Source organism: Chiloscyllium plagiosum, chromosome 10 (genome assembly GCF_004010195.1).
Source record: "Chiloscyllium plagiosum isolate BGI_BamShark_2017 chromosome 10, ASM401019v2, whole genome shotgun sequence".
Classification (NCBI taxonomy): Eukaryota; Metazoa; Chordata; class Chondrichthyes; order Orectolobiformes; family Hemiscylliidae; genus Chiloscyllium; species Chiloscyllium plagiosum.
The window spans coordinates 72,684,097-72,697,624 of NC_057719.1; the positions used below are offsets into that span (position 1 = coordinate 72,684,097).

Below are 13,528 nucleotides of genomic sequence, written 5' to 3' on the forward strand. Positions count from 1 at the left end.
CTGGCTAGAAGAAGACAGAGGGTAGTAGTTGATGGTAAAGGTTCATCTTGGAGTGCAGTTACTAGTGGTGTTCCTCAAGGATCTGTTTTGGGACCATTGCTGTTTGTCATTTTTATAAATGACCTGGAGGAGGGGCTAGAAGGTTGGGTGAGCAAGTTTGCGGATGATACGAAAGTCGGTGGAGTTGTTGACAGTGAGGAAGGATGTGTCAGGTTACAGTGGAATATAGATAAGTTGCAGAGCTGGGCAGAAAGGTGGCAAATGGAGTTCAATGTAGGTAAGTGTGAGGTGATTCACTTTGGTAAGAGTAACAAAAAGACGGGGTACGGGGCCAGTGGTCAGATACTTGGTAGTGTGGATGAGCAGAGGGATCTTGGTGTCCATGTACACAGATCTCTGAACGTTGCCACCCAGGTAAATAGTGCGGTGAGGAAGACATATGGCGTACTGGCTTTTATTGGTAGAGGAATTGAGTTCCGGAGCCCTGAGGGTCATGTTGCAGTTGTATAAGACTCTGATGTGGCTGCATCTGGAGTATTGTGTGCAGTTTTGGTCACCATACTATAGGAAGGATGTGGAGGCACTGGAACGGTGCAGGGGAGGTTTACCAGGATGTTGCCTGGTATGGTAGGAAGATCGTATGAGGAAAGGCTGAGGCACTTGGGGCTGTTTTCATTGGAGAAAAGAAGGTTTGGGGTGACTTGATAGAGGCGTACAAGATGATTAGGGGTTTAGATAGGGTTGACCATGAGAATCTCTTTCCAAGTATGGAGTCAGCTATTACGAGGGGACATAGCTTTAAATTAAGAGGTGGTAGGTATAGGACAGATGTTAGGGGTAGATTCTTTACTCAGCGAGTCGTGAGTTCATGGAATGCCCTGCCAGTAGCAGTGGTGGACTCTCCCTCTTTATGGGCATTTAAACGGGCATTGAATAGGCATATGGAGGATAGTGGGCTAGTGTAGGTTAGGTGGGCTTGGATCGGCGCAACATCGAGGGCCAAAGGGCCTGTACTGCGCTGTATTTTTCTATGTTCTATGAAAGTGTCAAGAGGGTGGTGCTGATAAAGAGGATAAGGTGGGGGAAATGAGGAAATTGGTGAAATCCACATTAATCTTGTGTGGTTGCAGGGGGCCAAGGCGGAAGATGAGGCATTCTTCCTCCAGATGTTGCATGGTTAGGATTTGGCGGTGGAAGTGGCCCAGGACCTGCCTGCCCTTGGTGGAGAGGAAGAGGCAGTTAAAGTGTTCGGCCATGTGGCGGTGGGGTTGGTTGGTGCTGGTGTCCCAGAGATGTTCCCTGATGCAATCCTCAAGTTGGCGTCCTGTCTCCACAATGTAGAGGAGACCACATAGAATTCAATGGATCCAGAAGATGACTTGCGTGGAAGTACAAATACATTTCTGTCAGATGTAGAAGGACCCTTTGGGGCCTTGGACGGAGATGAGGGGGGAGGTGTGGGCACAGGTTTTATGCTTCTTGCATTGGCAGGGTAAGGTGCCGGGAGTGGGGTGTCGGCTGGTGGAAAAATGGATCTGACAAGGGGGTCACGGAGAGAATGATCTGCCCAAAACGCAGATAGGGTGGGGAGGGAAATATATCCCTAGCCATGGGGTCTGTTTGTAGGTGGCGGAAGTGGTGGAGGATGATGCAATGCATCCGGAGGTTGGTAGGGTGGAGGGTGAGGACCAGGAGAGTCCTGTCCTTGTTGAGGCTGGATGGATGGGATTCAAGAGTGGAAGTGAAGGAGATGGGCTGGAGAGTATCATCAACCACATAGGAGGGAAAATTGCACTCTTTGAAGAAAAAAACCATCTGGGATGTTCTATGGTGGAATTGGTACTCCTGGGAGCAGATGCGGCATAGGAATTGGGAATAAAGGATGGCATTTTTTACAGGAGACAGGTTGGGAAGCAGATGTAGTCCAGGTGGCTGTGGGAGTTGGTGGGTTTACAATAGATGTCCGTAGTTAGTCGGTCACTGGAGATGGAGAGGTCCAGGAAGGGGTGGGAGGTGTCAAAGATGGTCCAGATGAATTTGCGGTCGGGTGGAAGGTGTTGGTGAATTTGATGAACTGTTCAACCTCCTCATGGGCACAAGATAGTACTGATATAGTCCTCGATGTAGCGGATGAAAAGGTGGGGAATGGTGCTGGTGTAGCTGTGGAAGATAAGACTGTTCCATATACTCAAAATGGCAGGCAGGGTGCCCATGGCTACCCCTCTGGTTTGGAGGAAGTGGGAGGATTGGAAGGAGGGTTGACGGTGAGGACCAGTTCAGCCAGGCGAATGAGTGTGTCTGGAAGGGTACTGGTTGGGACAGCATGAGAGGAAGAAACAGAGGTCTTGGAGGCCTTCATCATGGCAGATAGATGTGTACAGGGACTCAATGCCCATGGTGAAGATAAGGCATTGGGGGCCGGGGAAGCGAAAGCCCTGGAGGAGGCTGAGACAATGGGTTGACTGTGGCAGTCAGGTTTGTGAATCTTGGGTAGGAGGTAGAATAGGGTGGTGCAAGGTTCTTGGACTATGAGGTTGGAGCTGTGTGTGGCAGATCCCAAAAAGTGATGAGGTTGTGGATGGTCTGGGAGATGATGGTTTGGTGATGGGAGGTGAGGTCATGGTTGAGGGGGGGGCTGAAGGAGGTGGTGTTTGCTAATTGGCACCTGGCTTCAGCCGTGTAGCGGTCGGTGTGCCAAACTACCATAGCACCCCCTTGTCTGCTAGATTTGATGGCGATGTTGTGGGTTGGAACAGAGGGAGTGGAGGGCTGTGTGTAGGAGTATGGGGGGTGGGGGGGGGTGTGGGGGGGGAAGGGGGGGGTGTACAGGTTGAGGTGGTCTATGTCACGGTGACAGTTCTGACACAAGTAACAATAAAACATTATCAATTGCACATTTATTTAGAAGGATTCCAAGGGGGAAAAGACATTCTAGGATTACTTATTATTCCTTATTTTTATTTTTAGAAAATAGAGAACTACAAAGGAACATTATTACTCTTTCTAGGCTGTGATCCCACAGGAAGGTGTCTCAATGTTCTGCCAAGATATTTAAATCCTAAGAGCAGTGGACAGAGGAATTGGACTCGTTGCAAGTGGACCTGCTCAGAGAAACAGAATATGACCAACTCGGGGTTAGTATCAAAATTGGATCAACATCTGTAAGGTAAGAGACTTTGAGAGTATAATGATATCCCAGACATGACTATCACCATCCTTAGGCATATGCTGTCCTGGGGCAGAGGTGGTTGCATTCTGATATACTGGCAGAACAGAGTTATGAGCATTCCACATTGACTTCGAACTCCATGAAATGTAATGGCATAAGGTGCAACATGATGGTTTCATAACCATTCAGATGTCTCTCCTCCCAAGATCAGATTGCAAATCTGTGGTTGTCTGCTGATTGTTTTGTGAAGCTGGAAAATTTCACACTAATGCAGCTTATCATTACTGGGATTTTCCTTACACACTTAAGGAATCAGGTGCAAACTTCCAGCCTGGAATTACCAAACCGCTTACTTTCACAAGATGGTGAAAGTTAAGAAAAAGGGAGTTGCTGGGCTACTAAACAAACAAATTTTTCCCCTCAATGGGCCGTTTGGATGCATTCACCAATGTACTCCAGAATTTTCCACCAAAGAAATTTGCCTCAAATTGGAGGAATCCCTATTCTGCATAATAGTTTAAATCAGAGTGGATTGTAAGAATTTATTGGAGAGCAGCAAATCCAAAGACCCACTCCCAGAAACGAGAAGACAAAGCTGGATGAATAGAAAGTGCCATTAATCAAAGGCTGACAAGGGATCTGCTTTACTGAAATGAAAGCAGGATGTAAACAAGTTGGACACATCTATGAGGTCTCAATGGAAAACCTGTGTAGGCAAAGCTTCATTGATCACATTGTGGTCCATTATATCCTTTTACAGCGGTGAACTATTAAAAGCAGACCTGTAAAAGTGCAAGATTTCTTCTCCCACTAATGTTTATGAACAATCCCAATATATGATATCCTGAATATGATATCCTGAACTAAGACTGTTTGTGGGCAAGAGCATAACTGGATGGCATCAAGACAAGATCGTCATCAAAAAGTCCACTATGGAATTTATGAACCTAGGAACAGAAGTAAGCCATTCCAAAGTATTTAAATGAGCAAATACCTATGGAACGCCAATGGGCTCAGCCATCTCTGGGCTCATAGCCCTTGCCAGAGTATTTGTCAACAACAGATATCCGCACAACTTCATCCACAGATGCCCAACAGACCAGCAACGCGATGAGGACATGCCACAACCTAATTCACTAGCCATGCTACTTTACATAAAAAACATCTCTGAATTGACAGCCAGACTTCTCTGACCGCTCGGGTTCATGGCAGTCCAGACAACAATTTACAGGACAAAAGACCCTAATACCCATCATGTAAAGACTCACGTAATTTACAGGATTCCATGCAAAGACTGCACAAAACAACATATAGAGCCAACAGGCAGACAACTAGCAATCTGCATCCACGAACACCAATTAGCCACTAAATGCCACAACCAGCTGGCCCTAGTAGCCAAATCCACAGATGACAAGGACCACAAATTCGAAAAAGACAACACAACAATCATAGGACAAGCTAAACAGAGGACAACCAGAGAATTTCTAGAAGCATGGCACTCAGCCATAGACTCCATCAACAAGTACATTGACCAATATACCAGCCACTACAATGATTAACTGGAACCAGCAACCAGAAGCAACAGAAATGGAACCAAATAAATTCCAGAAGACAATACAGGAACGCTTCACAGAATGCTCCAAAGCACTGAAGATGTCACCTAGACAGGGAAGAAACGTCTCCAAATCAACTTCTCAGGTTGCTGAACATACCTAAAACTACAACAACCAGCACCCAAGCTAAAATTTTTACACAAACCTTGGACCCCTACGGGCGAGAGACAAGCAAGGAAATGGGAATTCTGTGCCAACTGCCTAAACACTACCTCTGAACAACTCAGATTCCGACACGGATGCCAAAGGAATCAAATATTACCATTGTGTGTCAGATACAGACCACTAATCAACAACCCACAAGCCAGGGAAACACAGTCACTCAAAACCATTTCCGGATGACCCAAGTTATGATTACGGATGCACACAGCAGACTACACAGGTACAGACAAGAAACTGTGCAGCAAAAATTGTTTATTTCAAAAACAACTAATCTGGAGCGGACTGCGACAATCAAACAGGCCATCACCATAGGACAGAACAGAACCATGTACAGAAAGAGAACGGCACTGCAAGACAAAGTGACTAAACTAACCAATAGCAGAGAAGACAACGCGATAGACATCTGGGTTAGAAACCTCTCCAATAGACAGTTTACAGGCACAGAAAAGGCCATACTAGCCAAGGGACTCAACTGCAACCACAGGGACGCAAAAGCAACAGACTTCCTAGCTGCACTAGAATTTATGCTCAGAACTAACGGACTAACTGAAGAGATACAGCAAACAGTCAGACAAACTATTGTACCCTTACTAACAAAAAAAAGACAAAGGAATAAACTCAATACTAATGAGAGAGATGCCCTAAAAACACTCAAAAATGACAAGAACATAAACATAGTACCAGCGGACAAGGGCAGAATGACAGTTATCATGGATAAGACCGAATATATTCAGAAAGCAGAGAAACTACTTGCAGATACTGACACCCACCTACAGAGGGAGTGTGACCCCATGCCACCGCTAACCAATAGAATAAACAACACACTACCGAACCTTCAAAAATAAGGACTAATAACCAAGATTGACCTACAAAGGATAAAACCAAAAAGCAACAACATCCTCAGATTTTACAGATTACCCAAAGTATACAAACCAGACATACCACTCAGAGCCATTCTGGTACTCTTGGGAACATTGCATAAACTGGCAAAAGGATTCCAACAAAAACTAAAACATCTTATTAGCAGATACAAACACTCCACACAATCATCACAAGAATTCCAAGACAACATCAAGAACATAAACATAGACAGGGATGAGGCAATATTCTCATTTGAAGTCATGGCACTGTTCACTTCAATTGATGAAATTCTAGTCAGAGAGACAATAGTCAACCTACTATCAGGCAGAACAGACAACACGACAGGGAACCTATCAACAAAGACTACATGCTAGAACTACTAGACCTATGCTTGACAACACACTTCACATTCAACAACCAAATATATGAACAGATCAATGGAACATCTATGGCCTCACCCATCTCAGGACTCATAGCAGAAGCAGTGATGCAAAGATTGGAACAAACAGCCCTCCAACAAATTCAACTTAAACTCTGGATCAGATGCGTAGACAACACTTTTATTATCATTAAGAGAACAGAAGTAGAGAACACACATCAGATTACCAACACCATACTCACAGGGATCAGATTTACGAGAGAAAAGGAAACCAACAATCAACTGCCATTCCTGGATGCGATGGTACAAAGAACACAGAACGGTGAACGCACCACAAAAAAATAGTGTGCAGGAAAGCCACACACAACGATCAGGTCCTGAATTACAACAGAAACTGCATTAGGACCCTATTCAAAAAAGCCTCAACACACTGCAGCACTCCCAACCTGTGAAGAGAAGAACATATCTACAGAGTATTCGCCAAGAATAGATAGCCCTGCAACTTCATCTACAGATGCCTAACAGACAGACAACATGATGAGGACATGCCATGACCTAACTCACTTAGCCACATTCCCTTACATAAAAAACATCTCAGAACTGACAGCCAGACTTCTCTGTCCACTCAGGTTCATGACAGCCCATAAAAAGACAGCTACGCTCAGACAACAACTCACCAGGACAAAAGACTCTGTACCCATTGTGTGCAAGACCAACGTAAGATACCGGATACCATGCAAAGACTGCACGAAACACTACATAGGGCAAACAGGCAGACAACTAACAATCCACATCCATGAACACCAATAGCCCAGAAACAGAAACATTATGATAACCAGCTAGCCCTAGAAACCATACACACAGATGACAAGGACCACAAATTCGACTGGGATAACACAACGATCATAGGGTAAGCTCAACAGAGGACAGCCAGAGAGTTGCAAGAAGCATGGCACGGAGACCATCAACAAGCACACTGACCTAGACCCAATACCGGCAACTACAATGATCAACCGGAACTGACAACCGGAAGCAGAAGGAATGAAACCAAATGAATTCCACAAGACACAGTACAGCAGCATTTTACAGGAGGCTCCAAAGCACTGAAGATGTCACCTACTCAGGGGAGGAAACATCTCCAAATCAACTCCCCAACTCTGTGAACATACCCACAACCACAACAACTGCATACAAGCTACAAATCTTTATGCAAAGCTTGAAATGGGCAAAGATAAGAGGGTGCTCAAGAACACTCAGGCATGAATTGATTTGGCAAATGTCTGTTCTTCATTTCCCATGAGTTTACTCTGTATCAAATGGCACAAGGTAAAAAGGATGTTGATACTAGCAAGAATTAAAACAAAAAAAATTCAAACGTACAATAAAGTGGAGAAAACCCTCTAAAAAAATCAAAGGTCTTTTTTGTATAGAGACTGTTAAAAGGGACAGAGGGAGGAGGAGAAACAGGAAGAAATTCATGATCAATTCCAAAGAATAAAGCCTTGGTAGCTGAGGTTGCACGTGCGAATGGTAGAGTGAAAGGTCTGAGGAGTAAACGGTTTTCAGTAGGGTCAGTAATCATTAAGAGGTTACAAATCAAAAAGGGCGAGGCCAGATTGTGAATTTAAATAAGAGGACATAAATTGTAAAATTTGAGATGTAGAAGGACCAGGAACCAATGTAAATGAGCTGGTGCATTGAGTGATCAGTGCATGGGACTGAAATTAAGTTTCTGATAAACTGATATTTACTGAAAACAGAACAAAGAAAGGGAAATTGTTAATAAGTTAAAAGGATTTAAGGCCTTGATATTTTAATAAACTGCTCACATCAGAAGATTTGAAAAGGTACTTCAATAGTTGTTTTGCACAAAAAACACCGTGAATATAACATGAACCTCAGTTTTGCATACCAGATGGATGCCACAGGACCTGAGATACACAATAGCAAAATACATTAGCTAAACATCATAAAAACAACAGAAAATGATGAAATCACTCAGGTCAGGCAGCATCTGTGGAGACAGAAACAAAGTCAACACATTTTGTAAAATTGTCCCCTGAAGGGTCATTAACCGGAAATCTTAACTTTATTTCTCTCCATAGTTACTGCCAGAGCACCTACATTTTAAGAATTTCTTGCCAAAACACCATGAAAATACTACATTTTTTCAATTAACCAAGAGTTAAAGTAAAAACATCCAGCTGCTTTTTCCTCACCAAACACAAACTGAATTGGTTGCTTCTGTCAGAAAACACAAATGTAGATTAAACTAGAAGAATACATTACTCAAGTTCCACCCCAAATCATTTCCTCTATTGCAATTTGGCATGCTTTGCAATGGTTCAAACAGATATGCAAACAAAATATTTTACTTTCAATGCAACTTTTTGATTCTGCAACCTAAGTAATTTGTATTGCTAATGTATATGATTGCCCTCACTCCACATTCCATTATAACCTTAGGGATAGATTATTCATCATCCAAGTATTTTCTACATCAACTCTGATCTTACCAGACAAATGCAGATACCTTTTAAGCTTTGAGCGAAGTGAGGGTAGAAATTGAGGTGGTACTGGCCATAAGATTTCAGTCTTCCTTGGACTCTGGGGAGGTGCCAAAAAAAATGGAGAATGACTAACATGACAGCTTTTATTCAAAGGCGACTAATCCCAGCAATTACAACCAGCTATTTTAACATCCACAGTGGAGAGCTTTTGAAAGGTGGAAACAATTATTTGGGATAGAATTGGAAGTCATGTAGAAACAGGAAGTGTCAGCTGGATTTCGAAGGCAAAATCATGTTGAACTAAATTGCTAAAAGTTTGTTTGAAAAGATAACACTTTCGCTGCCTACATGAATTTCCAGAAGATATTTGATACAGTGCCGCATAACAGGGAAAACTGTAGGCAATGGCAAAGTGGAAAAAGGAGCATTTGCAACATGGATATAAAATTAGCTAAGTTATAGAAAAGAGAACAATGGTCAATGGATACTCTTCAGGAGGTTTGTAGTGGAGTTTCCTCAATGGTGAATATTGGGACCCTTGCTTTTCCTGATATATATTAATGATCTGGACCTTGATATGCAAGATACAATTTCCAAGTTAGCACGATACTAAAGAATTGTAATCCCACGAGACGCATTGCAGTGAACTTGCAAAACACATTGACAAGTTGGTGGAGTGGGCAGGTAAGTGGCAAACGAGGTTCAATGCAGAGAAAAGTGTGAGGCGATGCACTTTGGTTGGAAGAACACTGAAAAATAATGTAAAATAGGGATACAATTCTAAAGGGAGTGCAGGATCAAAGGGACCTGGGTGTACATGTGCACAGATCATTGCTGATGGAAGGGCAAGTGGAGAGAGCAGTAAATACAGTTAAAATAATACAGTTCTCAGTTTTATTGATAGGAGTATACAGTACCAGAGCAAGGAGTGATTTTGAATTAGACATTTGTTAACCCTCAGGTGAAGTAATGTCAACAGTTCTGGGTGCCACATTACAGGAAAAATGAAAATGCATTGGAGCGAGTCCAGAAGTGATTTATTTGAATGGTTCCAGACCTGAGAAACTTCAGCTATGAGAATAGATTGAAGGAGATGGGGCTGTTCTCCCTGGAGAGAAGGCTAAGGAGAAGATCCAACCAAAATCATGGGCAATCTGTACAGAATAGAGGGGATGAAACTGTTTTATGCTTGTAAAGGAAATAACAACGAGAGGGCTTAGAATGAAAGTAATATGAACTAAACAAAGGTGAACCGAGAAAAAGGTTTTCTGAGTTGTTCGGATCTTGAATGTACTGCCTGAAAATGTGGTAGACATAGCTTTCATTGAGGAATTCAAGACGACTTCAGATTGTTTTTTGGATGATAACATTGTGCAATGAGAAAAGACAGATGATTGGCAATAGATGTTAGAGCTGGACTGGGTAATATAGCCAGTGCAAGACAAATGGGCCAAATAGCCTTCTTCTGCATCATAATAATATGATTCTGTGATTGTGTAACAAATCCAGGCTTGCTTGAATTATATTTATATTTACATCAACATTGATTTTATCAGTTTCTTAACCAGGTGTTTTCATTTATCTCCAGGTAAAATTTTGATTCCTTGAAGTTATATTCTAAAACACAAATCAGACTTTTGCAACACAATACTTGAAAGGCATTGCTATGGTGACAAACAATCTCTAAAATAAATACTAAATACTGCAGATGCTATAAATCTAAAATACAAAGTGTTGTAAACACATAGGCTGACAGCATCTGTGCAAAGACAATTTGGTGTGTCTAGAGGTCTTAAATGTCAGACCTTTTGACTATTTCTAGCATTTTGCAGATTGTGGAAATTGTGATCCAGCTATCTTGCAATTACTGTACACCTGATTGATGATGCTGGGAAAGTTACAGAATTTTTCATGAACAGTACAACACTGATATGGAGGTGCGGTGTTGGATTGGGGTGGACAAAGTTAAAAATCACACAACACCAGGTTACGTACCATTATTTGGAAGCACTAGCTTTCAGAGCGCTGCTCCTTCATCAAGTAACTCGTGGGACAGGATCATAAGACAGAGAATTTATAGCACAAGATCAGAGTATCAGAAAAGCGTGAGATTCATAAACAAGTACAGCACGGAAACAGACCCTGTGGTCCAACTCGTCCATGCTGACCAGATATCCCAACCCAATCTAGTCCCACTTGCCAGCACCCAGCCCATATCCCTCCAAACCCTTCCTATTCATATACCCATCCAGATGCCTTTTAAATGTTGCAATTGTACCAGCTTCCACCACTTCCTCTAGCAGCTTATTTCATAAACATACCACCCTCTGCATGAAAAGGTTGCCCTTTAGATCTCTTTTATATCTTTCCCCTCTCACCCTAAACCTATGCCCTCTAGTTCAGGACTGCCCTACCCCAGGGAAAAGACTTTGCCTATTTATCCTATGCGTGCCCCTCATGATTTTATAAACCTCTATAAGGTCATCCCCAAGGAAAATAGTCCTAGTCTATTCAGTGTGTGGTTATGTGTGCGTGCGCATGTGTGAGTGAGAGAGACTGTTTAGTGTAGTGAGGGAAAAAAAATCAAAGAATCTTATTATGATGATGCCAAAGGTGGCCATTTGGCCCACTGTCCTTGCACTGGCTATATTATCCAGTCCAGCTCTAACATCTAGTGCCAATAATCTGCCTTTTCCCCATAGACCTGTACAGTGATATGAACCCAAGGTCCTGATTGAGGCCATCCACATGGATACCAAACTTGGCTATCAGCTTCTGCTCAGCCACTCTGCGTTTTTGCATATCTATAAGTCTGCCTTGGAGAATGGTTACCCGAAGATCCGAGGCTGAATGTCCCTGATGGCTGAAGTGTTCATGACTGAAAGGGAACACCCCTGTTTGGCGAATGTTGTGCAGTGTCCATTCATCCGTTGTCGCTGCATCTGCTTGGATGGCCTCAACCGGGACCTTGGGTTCATGTCACACCGCAGGTGACCCCACTACAACACACACACACACACACACACACACACATATGCTCTCTCAGATATGACCCCCCACACACTCACCCATGCACATACCCTCTCACAGACTTATACTTCGTCACACTCACGCACATACTTGACCAAGCACATGCACACTCTCGCTCTCTCTCTTTCTCTCACATACACACACATTTTAGTCTATGGTGAACTTGCATTTGCAGAATTATATTTCCAGAGACATTCTATTTTTGCTCAAAAAGCACACAACCTGCAGGCAGTTAATCCATGTAACATTTTATATATTCCTACGCTGGGAATAGAACCAGTCCAAGTCAAGATTGGGATACTCTAACCTCACACCTTTAATGCATTGTCTGTGCTGAGTTGTCACCTTAAATTATCTCAAGAGTGTGACTTAAAAAGTTCTGAGATTTACATAATGATGAACCCATTCTAAAAGATGAAAGGCTTAACCACAATCTAGGTTTTGTTCAATATATTGTTTTAATTGCATGACACTGTGATCTTTTGTTATAAATTCTGTGTCTTATGTTCATGCCGCACTAGTTACCTGTTGAGAGAGTAGCACTCTGAAAGCTTTCAAATAAACCTGTTGGACTATAACCTGGTGTTGTGAGATTGTTAACTTAATACAACAGTGAAGAGATACTCTGCTGGTTCAAGGGCTTGGATGCTCAAAGTGAGACAGCCAAGGCAAAGTTAAAAAAACGATATCACAACACACTCTTCTGCCACAACACCTATAGCAGCACGTTTTCTTTCTCTTTTGAATGCAAGCATTGCATCAGTGAATCTACGCATTCCAATCATACTTAATCATGCCACCATTTAAGAGTTACAGATTTCAAAAAAGTTGGGTTAATTCAAAAACTGCTCAGCTAACAGTGCAGGAAGCAAATAAGTTGCAAAAGAAGATAAACAAACACCTCTTGCACAATATGCTCGAGTTCCACATTACAGATGGTTTAGCAATATCTCAAATATATCTGCTATCATGACCACATTAGCTCTCCACAAGCACAAACTACTGAACAGTACAACTTCCAAAAGCTGTAAATCCAATAGGTATGTGACAACATTTGGGAGGGAAAAGTTGAACCTTTCCTGCTCATTTTACTTGCAACAAAAAAATTAAATGATGAAATTCTCAAATGATTGAACATATGTTCTTGGGTTTAAGCACTCTTACATTCAAAAGCTCCAATTCCACAAGGTTACAAATTTTGGACCAACGTTTAAGACTTCAGAGAGCGGCGCGAGCTGGGCGGAAGTGAGGTTGGAGCGCAGAGCTGGTTGGGAAGGTAAGTGATATATAAAGAACTTACCTCGACGCCAACGGTCTTTTCTCAGCAGAGAGCGGCGCGAGCTGGGCGGAAGTGAGGTTGGAGCGCAGAGCTGGTCAGGAAGGCAAGTGATTGATATTTGAGTGGGTGTGTTCTAAATCCCAGGCCCTACATAGTAGGGCCTCCCTCCCATCCTCCTCCTCTAACCTAACTTTAAAGTTCACAGGTAAGCTACTCAGTGTTCTTGCTTTGGAGACGAAATGTAGAGTAATGGCAGCGCAGGCAGTGGAACGTTCCTCCTGCCGGATGTTTGAGGTAGGGGTGACCACCGATACTCCTGCCGACTTCATCTGCAGGAAATGCAGTCAGATTCTGCTCCTCACAGAACGAGTTAGGGAACTGGAATTGGAGTTGGATGAACTGAGGATTATTCGAGAGGCTGAGAAGGTGATAGATAGAAGCTACAGGGACATAGTTACGCCAGAGAACAGAGGTAGCTGGGTAACAGTTAGAGGTGGGAAGGGGAGGAAGCAAGCAGTGCAGGGA

General features: G+C 42.9%; 1 protein-coding gene across 3 annotated transcripts in view; it reads right to left on the bottom strand.

The window, feature by feature from the left end:
• strn3 (striatin, calmodulin binding protein 3) overlaps positions 1 to 13,528 on the bottom strand; it is a 190,492-nt gene that overhangs the window by 146,537 nt on the left and 30,427 nt on the right. The window lies entirely within an intron of this gene.